The following is a 13,286-nucleotide window of genomic DNA, read 5'->3' as shown; positions in this document are numbered from 1 at the left end:
GGAGCTGTGTGTGCAGCCTTGCAATGATAACCCCCTCCAGGGGAAGTTAGGATTAGATATTAGGAAAACATCTTCAGAAATTTTTGTAAGAAAGGGCTATCAAGCATTAGAATAGGACCAGAGTGATAGCAGCGGTGGAGTCACCATCCCTGGAAGTGTTCAAAAAACATGTGAATGTGGCACATGGGAACGTAGTTTAGTGGTGAACACGGTAGTGCTGGTTAATTGTTGGACTCAATGACCTCAAAGGCGTTTTCCAACCTTACTGATTCTGTAATTCTGTGACATTGGCACTATGACTAAGAATGCTACCCCACGTCAGAGGCTCATTGCTTCTCTGCCTGTTTCCTCCTCATCTAGAGAAGCAGGTTACTATTGATAATAGCACTGAAGAATCATTCAAATACCTTTGTTTATAACTTCACGATGATTGTTTTAGCACAGTGGCAATACACAATATTTCATTTGATACTGCTAGATCTTGAAAATTTGCTTTGGCATTTAGTCATCTGACACACTGTGCTTCATAATTTCTATCGCGTTCATTTAGCATCCTTCCCTGTCTAGCCACCAAAAAAACCCTGAATAAATTGTCTTCCCAGCTCTGCTGCCCCTGTGAGCCAGAGAGCATAGCTCCCTCCAGGTCAGGTGGCTCCACATCAGCATTTTTGAAATAATGAGTTTTCCAATTAAAAAGGTGCCTTGGAATGATGAATACATGGTATAACAGAAGTCAGAAGAAAAAGAGATTTCTTGTAATAAAACCCCTTACTTTCGGCTACTGTAGAAAAATGAAAACCAATAAAGGCGAAGTAGAAAGAAGAGAGTCTGGATTTGCTTCAAGTGTATATAACAATATATCACATTTGTTTCAGGCATATCCTGGATCATTAATAGGGCATTCTCAGTAACTCCCATTTGTCCAGGCAGGACAAATATTTACACATAATATATCTCGGCACATATAGCTTCTAGATATATATCAGCCATAATACTAACTTAATACTAGCAGGTTTCTATTACCTTGTGGCTCAAAATACAGTATTTTCTGGAGGAAATAAGAGACTCTGTCTTTGCATTGGCATTCTGTAGTTGCATTCAGTGACAGAGAATGCATTTCAATATCCAGGGACAGGCATTATTTTTGGAGACATCAAGTAGCTGGATTCATTGCAGACCAAGCTGAGCCAGGCACAGAACATAAGTCTAAACTCTCATCTATCCTCAACAGACTGAGGAATATCTTCAGGAATAGAAAGGACTTGTAATAGCATTCAAGCAGAAAGAATGTGTTTAGAATTAAATGCTATCATACACCACTCTAATGGGCCTTGTACCCTCCTATTATCACATATACTGAAGCATAAAGTAATCAAGCTAATTATTTGTCTCGCTTTACATTGTCCCGGACTTTATAGTGTTTTTTACAAGAATTGCTCAGAGATTATAATCACTACTCTGTGTACAGTCACACCGTCTATGTTCCTGCTGTCTGTTCGATCATCTGAAGCTTTACTTCTGCCCAACAGCCTTGACCAAATGATCAGCAGTGATTTCCTAACTTGATGCAGTTCAAACATATTGAACCCCTCACCCTGAAGTCTTTTCTCAAAAATAAATAACCTCAGTGTGGTAAATGTTTTTTAATATATATGCACCCTCATACAATACACCATGTAAGCTTCCCTGAGCGAACAGAAGAAAAAAGTGTATTTTGAGAAACTTTCTTCCTGTAAGTTCAGGGTACATTGTATATGGGAGGTGCATGACTACAACTCCAGTTCCAGCTCAAAACTATGGATCTATCACCCTTTAGTCACCTCCCTTATATATGATTAAACACTTAAAATTCACAGCTCATACTTCCAAAAACTTCAGTAAAACCAAAAAGAATGTAGTTCGAACTATCCCCTTTCAATTAATGGCATAATGACAATCTAACATCTGCTCTTTTTATCAGCATGAATCTTACAATCATGAATTATAAGAAACACAAATCTCTGGAGATGCCAATTTTCACACAAGTTAATGTATCGTTGAAATGTATACAAAACACCAGTACATACATTTGGAAACCTCACCATAAATAAGTCTCGGTAAGATACTATGGTTAGGACATCACATTGGCACCACAACATACTCTTTCATAATTATTTGGGTACAAGCATTGCTGTATTTCTACAGGCCACTGGAATCTAGACTAGTGCCTCAATTAAAATATGAGGTCTTTCACTTCAAAGATTTACCAGATTTTATTTGCTCTAGACTACAGCAGTGGGTACCACACAACATTCATTCTCCTGTTAATGTTCTGCAATAATTGGTGTGAGCTGAAAAAATTGCCAATTTGTTATGTTACAAGTGGATAAAGTTTATCAATCCAATACTGCAAAATGCTCCATACAGGAAAAATGATGGCACCAATTGGAGTACCTGATCCCCAAATAACATGGGGGTTTAGGGGAAGAAATTTGACAGAGAATCTGGAAAGCAGAAAAGCAACTGTTCTGGAAGTCTGGGGAGTATTTCAGAGGTAAAAATACGGTAATTTTATTCCAGTACTCTGTTTCTAATGATCTGTCCATATTTTCATGCTGTGAGGGCACGAAGAGTTCAAAACTCCACGAAGGACAAGGTAAAGTTCCTGAAGGTACCCACTGAAGTTGGGCAACTCTGTGTTTGGTGTCTGGCCAGACCTGAGGACACAGGGGCAGCTCCTGGGGCCTCTCCTCTCTGACTTACACACAACCCTTTCCTTGCAGAACCTGTCTGAATCACATCCTGCTCCAAACCTATCATCAAAGGGCTGCTGAGATAGTATTCTATGATTAGGTTGCTCAGTCCTCACCCCATTCGTTCTTAATTCGGACAGCAGCACTGCTCTTTGAGGATTTATTTATTCACAACCACATGTGTATCCGATGCCTGAATATCTAAAATGACTGCAGTTCAAAACAAATCCTCCATGCTGACCTCAAAGTCACATCAAAACCTTGCCCAGTGGATTTCTGTATGCATTGGAAAATTGCTTTTCACAATAAGCATCACAAATTTTAGCAGATGACCATCTCTGACACTTGACTTGCTCCCTTCTTTCTGTTTACTATGACAAAAGAAATCGATTTTTTTATTTCATTCAGGCAGATCCCCTGTAGTCACCAAGGTGCTTCCACACCACAGCTACAGAATTGTATTATGTAGCTTTGAAAAAAATGTTGAGGTGGAAGGAAATTTGAAAATTGAGCAGGAACATAGCTATCTATGTTTTCCAGCATGCAAATGAAGGGACATGCAAAAAGCAGGAGAGTTATAGTCTGTGTAATGCTATATGACTTCTTCACAGTGATTTTGTAACATTTTAAATTCAGCCAAGAAGCTGAATACTTGTTGATTATGTACTTTACTTGATGATAGTTTCTTTACTGAAATGGAGAACATACTCCCTTCTGTTCCTCTAAATCCTTTCCTAACTCTTGCCATTTCCACAGCGCATATACAACCGTATTTTTGAGGACAAGTCATCAGCCCTGCTGACCTCCATCAGCAGCTCCAGCTTCCTTCACACAATGTTTCCAACATTGCTCTGCTCCTTCCACAAACAACATCTTCTTACCAAACCCATCAAGATATTTTGAACCTTGCTCTGTCCAACCAGTGGTGTCCAAACCCCATCCCAGGAAAATGGTGGGGCTTCAGAACTCTGCACACAAAGCTCCTGTGACACCCAACACACGCCACATAGTGGCATGTGACACAGTGAGATTTGCTGAAGGAGGTAAATTCAGCTTCATTAAATCCAGCTGACTTTTTGGAAAGGTTCAGTGGTGATAAAGATGAAAGACTTGGGAGCCAATAAAATCAGAATAATTTCTACTCTCTCTTTTTAGCCTTACTGCTGTATGAGCAGAAGCTCAGGAACACAGATTTAGCAACTGTTCAAAAACAAATGAAGTACAAGTTCACAAGAGTCTCATGAAAACTAACACGCATTTTACACTTTCCAAACAACAAGTGAACAGAGTCTCTATTCTACCTCATGCAATGTTGGAAGCCTGTCTCAGACAACTTGTTTTGGTAGTTCAGGTGTCATCCACAACCAGACTTCTGCATGCAAGCATCCTTTCCAAAATGCTGCAGTAGCCCCATTGGCCAGTGAAATCTGAGGCAAGTTCTTGTATTCCCAGGCAGGTAGACACCAAAAAACCCCACCAAGGCGAGTTTGTACAACCCCCAAGAAGATTTCTGCCAGCTGCCATAGCAGATAACCAAAATGAAGGTAAATTAATTTTCCTCCTAGTTTTGCCAGGCCATTCTTTTCAAAACTTTGCTGGTTACACTCTTCATGGTCTGTATTTGTATATTCACAGGGAAGTAATTAGAAGGGAAAGGCCTGCTTTTCAGGCAATTAGATCACCATTTCCATCCAAAAGGAGCAATTAAAAAAAAATTAGTTAAGTTTCATTCCCTGTATCACAACAGGGGCAAGCTACTCAATAAACAAATTTCAACTGGTAATACCTAGGACAAATACTTTAATTGAATTAAAATGAAATGTCACTGTTTTTTGTGATGAAGCATCTGATGTCCTTCCTGTCTCTTAATTACAAAAAGATATAATAAGCTTTATGTTTGTATAAATGTCTTCTTTTACCTCAAACCTAAACTCCAGATTTTAAGGAACAGAAATGCCTCTTTTCTGTTATTTTAACTTTCCTTTCACCTTTCCATAGAGGTGATTTACAGCCACAAGTCACTAAAATTGCATCTGGCACTGTTACATTTTTCTGCTTCTTCAAAGCTAATTTCAGCATTTCTTGATGTCACAGGGTATAACATTTTATTGACCAACAAAGCATCCTGAAATACATTTCCATCTCCCTCCTATTGATTTAAGTCAAGCCTGGCAATCATTTCAAATCAGACGCTTTACAGTCAGCCAGAACAATCTGGAACAGACAACAACAGATGGAGGAGGTACAAGTTACACTGAAGAAGGCTTCAAGAATCAGCCCCTTGTTATCCTAAAGTCTCTCATACCTTTTGTATGTAGCCTCCCATGGGCAGCTCCGTGCAGCTCTGGCTTTTTCTCTCCTTCTTCTCTCTTCCTTCTGGAGTTCCAGCTCACTCCTTCCAGTCCCTAGCCCAGTCGCCTAACCCTGTCTGTCCCTCACACGACCTCCTCTCCCTTCCTCCTCACAGCACAGCCAGCAGACTCTGACTGAGCCCCTACCAACTAACTCACTCTTTTGTCACACCCACAGCTGTGAGGACAAGGCTGTTTCCACTCTTGGGTAATTAACACAGCTGCAATACATCAGGGGCAAGATTGCCTTCAGCACTGTATCTGTCTTCCCACAAACAGCAACAAAAAAAATCGTTTATGCACGACTGAGTGCACGAAAGGCTCAAAAAACCACACAACGTGCGGGGGCCTTTACTCCAAACTCGATGAACAGGGCCTCATTCCCAAAGAGTCAGTTCTCCACAGTCTGTCAAAGCACACAGGCAAGGTAAACGACAGGAAAAAACGCCTTAGAGTAGAAGATCTGAGATCAATCCATTTGGATTATCAAATGAAAGGTTAAGTGATGGCTTGATCACAGTCTCTTGCCAGCTACAAAAATTTGACAATCCTGGAATCCAGCCTGCTAAAGCAGACCAGAGAGAGTAGCTCAATAAACCAGATGCAGAATAAAGGGTAGTTTTTAAGTAACAGGGTAATAACCAGCTGGAATTAGAGGTCATGGGTTGATGTGGATCTTCTGCATCTGCAATGCTGTGGTTTAAAAAAAAAAAATAAATTTATCAGTTGCTTTCAAATTGTTCTATTTGTTCAGATCTTAAAAACTTCAGAAGATGAAAACTTCCCAAAACCTTCCTACAAATACTTCAAGGCTACAAATTAAAGTATATCTACTCTTTTTTTTTTTCTTTTTTTTTTTTTTTTTTTGTGTTACCGTTCTTTGGTAACTAAATGTAATATTAGGACCTAAAAAGAGCACACAGACCACTGCTCTTATTCCCTAGCACTTAGTCCAGAGAAGCTTAGGTGACATAAGAGCCCCCACTACTAAATCACCCTCATCATCTCCTGTTCTGTGAGAGCTGCTAGAACAGGGGGAGGACATAAAACCATGCTACCAGAGATAATAAATACTTCAAAGGTCCTCTGGAGAGGTACAAAGAAGATGATGCAGCAGGAAAAACCAGCACAGAGGATAATGACTCCCAGTGGAATGGCCCCAAACCTGCCAAGTGGCAGTAACACCCATCAAGATGCATATTTTCTAACTTATGCAAATGGTGTTCTCTGCTTGATTTGTACCTAATATGATCTACCTCTGTCACTCCAGTTTTTAGTGAATGGTAAAGAATACCCTAGGGAAAAATCCAACATTGAAATTTCTGTCATTTTTGTAAGTAAAGCCACAAAGAAAAATGTCTGGCATGCTAATCATTTCTGAAGCCTCATAATTGTTTTCCAGTGGAAGCTGATAATGACGTGATGGCTCTCTGAAAACCTGTATTCAGCAACACTACTTTCCTCTTGTTTCATGCATTCACTATAAACCTCATTAACAGCCTCACACTCCAGGAAGTATTTTCCACGCTACAAGTGAAAGTTTGTGATGTACAAAAAGGGAAGTTTATACTGCACAAAGCTCTAAGAATTACATAAGCACACACAAAGCTACATGTAAAAGGGCAAGGCCTGCTGCCTCCTTCAGCATCTCCTGCCCAAAACTGCTCAGCACACTCTAATGGGACAGGGCTTGAAACAGCTCCACAGGCATCACAGTGTTCTAAAGACCTGCTATTGAATACATGCAGATATTTGTTATTTATATGAAGTCATTTTACTGTAACAATTGTGTTCATGTGGAAATCATTTCTACCTTTAAAAGTTTCACCAAAACTGTGTAATTTCTCTAAGAGATATAAGAGTCTTTGGTTCTTATCTAAAGTATCTACAAGTTCAGCACAGGAGGGGTTCACAGAGAGTAACAATAAATATCATATTACATTCTTGTTCTTTTAATTGCTGAATGAGATTGCTTTAACTGCTTCTGACACCAATGTCATAAGATCTCATTTGTGAAGTCAAGATACACCACCAAATTACTCAAAAGATTCGTGTTTAAGCTGAGCTGCAGCTCCTATTAAAACTAAGACATGTAACACTTCTCTATCATTAACCAGCAGAATAAGGCATATTAAGTATAAGGTACATGACCAAAAGGCATACATGGAGCAGACAGTTTTTACTTTAGTTTTAAATGTGAGGGGGTTGTTCATGTAGAGGAGTGGCTCTTTCGAAAGGTTTCTCCTGTTCTTGCCTTGCAGTCATCAAGCCATAAGAATTCTCAGTATGACATTAAACGTGGGATCTCTTGTTCAATGGATGTCTAACCCAAGCAGACTCTGTCAAATGTACACCCCCACAACAGCATGGAATATTTCCACAGGGCTTTTACCTTGCAGCCTGCACCCAATTTTTGTAAAACAAGCAATTAAGCTCAGGTGTGCAGAGAGGCCACAGCAGTGATCCCTCAGAGGGATGATGTGCCAGGGCTCTGGAAGGGTTCAGTGGGTGTCAGACCACATGCAGAAGAAGGACCACAGGCTGGTAGCACTTTTTCATGTTACTTGGGTAGAGGTCCCAAAGGAGATTTTTCTCCTGGCTAGCAGCTGGACCTGAGCATAGCACAAGGAGACTGCTTAGAACCTATCTGCACCACCCTCTTGGGCATCAGGTTGTAGCAAGGCCTAAAATGACATCTCCAAAGAGACATTACCCATGGGAGCAGTTGATGGCAACAGCTTCCTTGTCTTTGCCTCGGCTACTCAGGCACCAATCACACAAAGCTAAATGATTGCCAATACATGCAGCAATTATTAATGCCTGCAGTGGCAGAGGTGCTGATTCCATGGTGCCAGAAAATGGTACTGACTCATGGAAGAAAGAGGAACAACGAGAATCTAAACTACTAATTTAGCCTGACTCTAAATGCCAGGGTGCCATTTTCTTCCAGTAAATATCCCATAACAACCATCAAGCAATGAACCAGCCATCATATATAGCTGAGCAGTAGAAAAATGCAGAATGACTAGCTAATAGTTTGTGCTTTTATATTAAAGGGGGGTTTCTGTGTAACAGATGCATGGAGAAAGGAAGTAACATTACCAGAGATGAGGGAGGAATATTCACCCTTCCCTTGGGATAGCCTACAAGCACCGCAGGTCTGAGCTGGGTACCATGTGGCATTTTGGTGGAATTTTGCAGTATTTATTTAATGCAGGTTTCTGGCTCCCTCCACTGCAGCCACAGAGCCAGCAACACAGATGCTTGAAGTGTGTTTGATTTTAACTTCCAAACAAATCACCATGTGCTGGTATATCCAAAAATACATTTATTTTTTTAAAGCCAGATTTCCATCCTAGGGGCATTTTCATGAGTTTAACTTTAAACCATAACATGGGATCTGCTACTCTTTTGCAAACAGACCTTCACAGTACTAAAATATGCTTCCCAAGCCTGCAGAGCCCATTTAGTTCAAACACATTCGAAGTTTTACTCAGAAATTTTGGCTGGATGACCTAGGTCATAACTTACAGTTGTTTTTACTTTGTTGGTCATTCTTATAGATGTTTACTTTAAATTCAGAACATTTAAATAACGCATCCCTCATTATCACTGTTAGGATTTTTCCAGTCTCTACAAGTTCCCTGGCTGGCTGCAGTGCCAGCTATGATCTTGTTTTTCTGAAGTCACAGGGAATCCAGCCCCACATTGCTATGACTAGCTGTGAAATTCAGTTCAGTTTCAGCAGCACCTTTTTCCTTCCAGCAGCTTTCAAAGCCCTAGGAATGACAGAGTTTTCTATCTAAAACGGTGTCCAATTTAAATGAGTGATTTATTAAAACTGATTCAAAAGGTTTCAAGAATATTTAAAAGACTACTAAATGTCAACACCAAGTCAAATGTATTAATTATTTGAAAACAATTATTCTGACATGCAAATAGAATTTTGTGAACATACAGACGCAGGAAAATCATCTTCCACACACAACCATGTACTGAATGATATTCCAAAGCTGTCTTTTAGGTTTGAGAGAAATTAATATTTAGAACCAAATAGATTTCTATTTAAATCTCAATTTCATTTTCCAATGGACTATATTATCAGAGAAATTGGTCACATTAACCATAAAGGAAGCATTTAGAGCAGAGAAGGATTTATAGGGCAATTAGTAATTGCAATGATAGACGGTCTAGTAGAAAGCAAAGAGGGAATTTTGTGGAAGGTTTGGCACAAGATATTTGATACAGCTGCCTCCTCTGTGGGTGTAGATCCAGGGAAGTCTCAAACCCAGCTCCCTGGCTACTTCTGCATTGCAAGGGCTCAAAAGGAGAGCTGAGGGAGGGGAGTCTAATTGGGCAAGAGTGGAATTTTTCAGTATCTCCACCACAATTGAAAGCAGGGAGAGGAATGGAAGAACAGGCCTCAAAAAGGGGCTGCTACAGATGTAATGTTCAATGAGAGGGCAGTTTCCTCAAGACAGAGCATCAAAGAAGTAATGAATGGCTGATATCACTCCAGGTGCCTTGAAAAGTAATGAACCCCCATCTGTAAAGTCCCCCACAAACATCCTAAGGCTAGAAACCATTAGTCTATTACACAAAAGTAGTCTCTTCTCTGAGGGAAAGCAGGCAATGCTTGTGAGGACATTTGAGAACCATCCACACCTCTGTTTGCCTACTTCCTCAGTCAATTGGCATCAATAACATCTGGACACCAAGGAACACTCACAGAGGTGGCAAATGGCCTTTACCCAGAAGTCTTCTAAGAAAGGAAAAAAACTCTAGTTTCAAGAGTGAGCATATACTGACATCAAATGGTGGAATAAAGATTCCTTCCCTATTCTCTGTAGGGTATCCCTTGGTTTAGAACACCACTTTCCAATCTGAGCTATTTCCCTGAAGGTAATAGCTATTTATCCAGCATTTTATCCATTATCCTTTGCTGAAGGCTTCAGCTTGCTCTAATCAGGGGAAAAAAATAAAAAAAATAAAATTAAATAAAATTAAGGGGTGCATTTCTGTATTTGCCAGGAGAAACATGATCATTTGCCAGACAGCTGTCATAATTCATAACCAAAACCAGAGTAATGGATAACGTGCATTTTACTCACTTAGATAATAATTATTAATGCTGATCATTGACACCTCGATGCATTAGTTAGACATGAGAGTGGCTAATCAATCTGACTCAAACTAGGGGTATTAAATTTAGTAGCAGATCAAAGTGAAAGCTTCCAAGAAATCATAGCTTTTCCAACACCTTTGAATTTCCAGCATGGGTGCTGAACAGGGGCCATTCAAGAGGCTCTTAATTATGTGACAAAAGTATAAAACAAATGTACAAAGCAACTGCTAAAAATGCAGAGGAACAGTACTCTTTCACGTGTAAACCAGAGCCAGTAATTACGACTATTTTACATTATTTAATTGTGAAAGGAAATCAGATCCCAGATTTATATCCAAAAATGCAAACTGTGTATCTCTTCCGCAGGTTCTGTGCACCTGCATGAATCCATGCATACACACTGGATTTCCAGCACTCTGGATAGAGACTCACAGCACTTGGGCTACTAGTGAGGATCCGTATTTCTTACTAAAACAGCCTTGTGTCCCAGCATCATTAACACCTTGGACATTCACTACCAAGATCTCCATCCTGTATCAGAAAGGGATTGTTCCTCTTGGTTTTCCACTTCTGAGGCTAAATCTGGATTTCTGTGTCCCGATTTGGGCTCCCAAGCATAGGAAAGGCATGGATGCACTGGAATGAGTCCAGTGGAGGGCTACTAAGATGATAAAGGGCTGCCTTGGCACCTGAGAGAAGAGGCTGAGAGATGGGTTTGTTCAACCAGTCAAAGAGGAAACTCAAGGGTGATCTTACTGTTGTCAAGCACCACATCAGAGGAAGTCCAGCAAAAGGGTTATCAAATGCAGGGATTGAGGGACACAGACCGTGCTATGCAAGCAAAGCCAGTCTATTACACAAGTTCACCAGTATTTATAGGTCTCTAAGTTCATACCAAATTTTCCACTCAGACCCTTTTGCCCCTGTTCTCTAGTAACACGATCTTCTCAGTTTATCATTCTTGTGCCAGTAATGCCCTTGCTACATTCTTTTGTCAGCAATGTTCTTGTTACATCTTTTCTCCTCAAAGCGACCAGACATGATGTCTTCAGTTTTGTTCTTGCTTTGAGTTTCTCTCTCCCACGACTTCCACTGTACCAGGGCCAAGAGACTGGTGGCACTACCCAGCTCAGCTTCCGTAGCCATCTGATCTTCCACAACCTAACACTGGAACCATGAGAAGTCATGAAATACCCCATCCTTGGACTGGACTCAGCCAATCTGATCTAATTTGCAAGTTGAAGCAAACCTTGAAGCCAACCATGTGGAAACAACCTCCTCACAAAAGTCATTATGTGATTCTGTTATCTGGAACACAATTTAGTTGTGATAATTTAACACCTTCTACTACATTGCTGCATGCAGGCATTTTCCTTTAGAAAAGAAAAATAGTCTAATAATCAATAAGTTAACAAGCGATGAGGAAGAGATGGTCAACTAAACCAGAAAGAAATGTATCATGCATAAAGTCATCTCAATGTGCACTGCACGCCTCAGCACCTAGTCTGGTTTTTTGGTGGCTTTTAATTCCCTTTTTTCTCTAATCTTACACTAAAGCTGTACATAAATAAATGCTAACATGCCTCAGAGCTACACCAAAAATAAACTTACACAGAATCCACAGTGAAACAAATTAAACCCTGGCAATATATCCTGTGTGTAATGACAAAAGGGATGAGTACAACCCAAGTACACATCATTGCAAAGCCGGATGCAGCTCCTTTTTGGAGTCCTCTATTCCCTGATTTTTCTTGCCATCTTCCAGCAGTGGGACTCCTGGTCAGGCACCAACTCTTCAATTATTGCATTTTCTCCGGAGCCCCAATTCTCTCTAACTTCATGGATTTTCAAGGTGACACCCTGTGTACTGTAGGAGTTGTCTGGCCTTAATCTCAGTTTTCACACCAAGTTCAGCCAGCAAATCCTTGTCCACTACTGCATCAGCTCAGCTGTTCCATGTTTCTTACTGCAAAAAATATTGACAGCAAAGACCTTTTCAGAGGAAAGGGCTGCAAAACCCAGGATTAACAGTTGGAGCCATCAGTGCATCATGAACCAATAGCTATGTGGATTACACCAGACAGATTCCTGCTCCAGGGACAAAATGCTTTCACACTGCAGCCACTACTCTGGCCTTTGATCCGTGTGCTGACTCTTTAATCATGAGCACTTCTCAAGCTGCAATTGGTAATGCAAACAGAGGCTTAGTTATGTGCAGAAAATATTTTCAGCATAATAAAAATATTCTCTCATGTTCCCAAAGTAACAGATGTCCTGTTTAATTGCACTTGAAATGTAAAAAATATTTGGAGTTTTGCATAATAATAAAAATAGAAAGTTGCATAATAAACAAAGTAAATGCTGTCTTCATCGAATCCCAAAATGGTTTGGGTTGGAAGGGACCTTAAAACTCATTCAGTCCCACCCCCTGCCATGGTCAGGGATACCTTCCACAATCCCAGGTTTTTCCAAGCCTCACCTAACCCAGCCTTGGACACTTCCAAGGATAGGGCAGCCACAGTTTCCCTGGGCAACCTGTGCCAGGGCCTCACCACCCTCACCTTCCCAACATCCCATCTAACTCTGTCCTTGGGCAGTGGGAAGCCATTCCCCCTTGTCCTGACACTCCAGGCCTTCGTCTCAAGTCCCTCTCCACCTCTCCTGGAGTCCCCTTAGGCACTGGAAAGGGCCCTGAGTTCTCCCTGGAGCCTTCTCTTCTCCAAGTGATCAACCCCAGCTCTCCCAGCCTGTCTCCAGAACAGAGGGGCTCCAGCCCTTGGAGCATCTCTGTGACCTCCTCTGAAATTTCTCCACAAGTTCCACATCCTCCTTGTGCTGAGGGCCCCAGAACTAGATGCAGAACTCCAGGGGGGGGTCTCACAAGGGCAGAGTAGAGGGGCAAAATCATCTCCCTCAACCTGCTGGTCACACCATTTTTAATGCAGCCCAAGACACACTTGGTTTCTGGGTCCAGAGCACACAGCCACAGAATGTCCAGCCTCTCATCCACCAGCATCCACAAGTCTTTCTCAACAGGGCTGCTCCATCTGCTCATTCCCCAGCCTGGACTGATACCAG

The 13,286-nt window shown here is 41.0% G+C and overlaps 1 long non-coding RNA gene across 5 annotated transcripts in view; it reads right to left on the bottom strand.

The window, feature by feature from the left end:
* LOC136294169 (uncharacterized) overlaps positions 1-13,286 on the bottom strand; it is a 150,048-nt gene that overhangs the window by 58,778 nt on the left and 77,984 nt on the right. The window contains exon 1 of one of the 5 annotated variants that reach the window (XR_010722333.1): positions 5,038-6,613. The exons of the other annotated variants lie outside the window; for them this stretch is intronic. This is a non-coding gene — a long non-coding RNA (uncharacterized lncRNA). Of the gene's footprint in view, positions 1-5,037; positions 6,614-13,286 lie in introns of those variants that run through there. 5 annotated transcript variants of the gene reach the window in all.

Source organism: Chamaea fasciata, unplaced genomic scaffold (assembly GCF_029207755.1).
Source record: "Chamaea fasciata isolate MVZ Bird 193981 ecotype frontalis unplaced genomic scaffold, bChaFas1.0.hap1 SCAF_9, whole genome shotgun sequence".
NCBI classification, from domain to species: Eukaryota; Metazoa; Chordata; class Aves; order Passeriformes; family Sylviidae; genus Chamaea; species Chamaea fasciata.
This window is presented reverse-complemented; position numbering and strand designations above follow the sequence as displayed.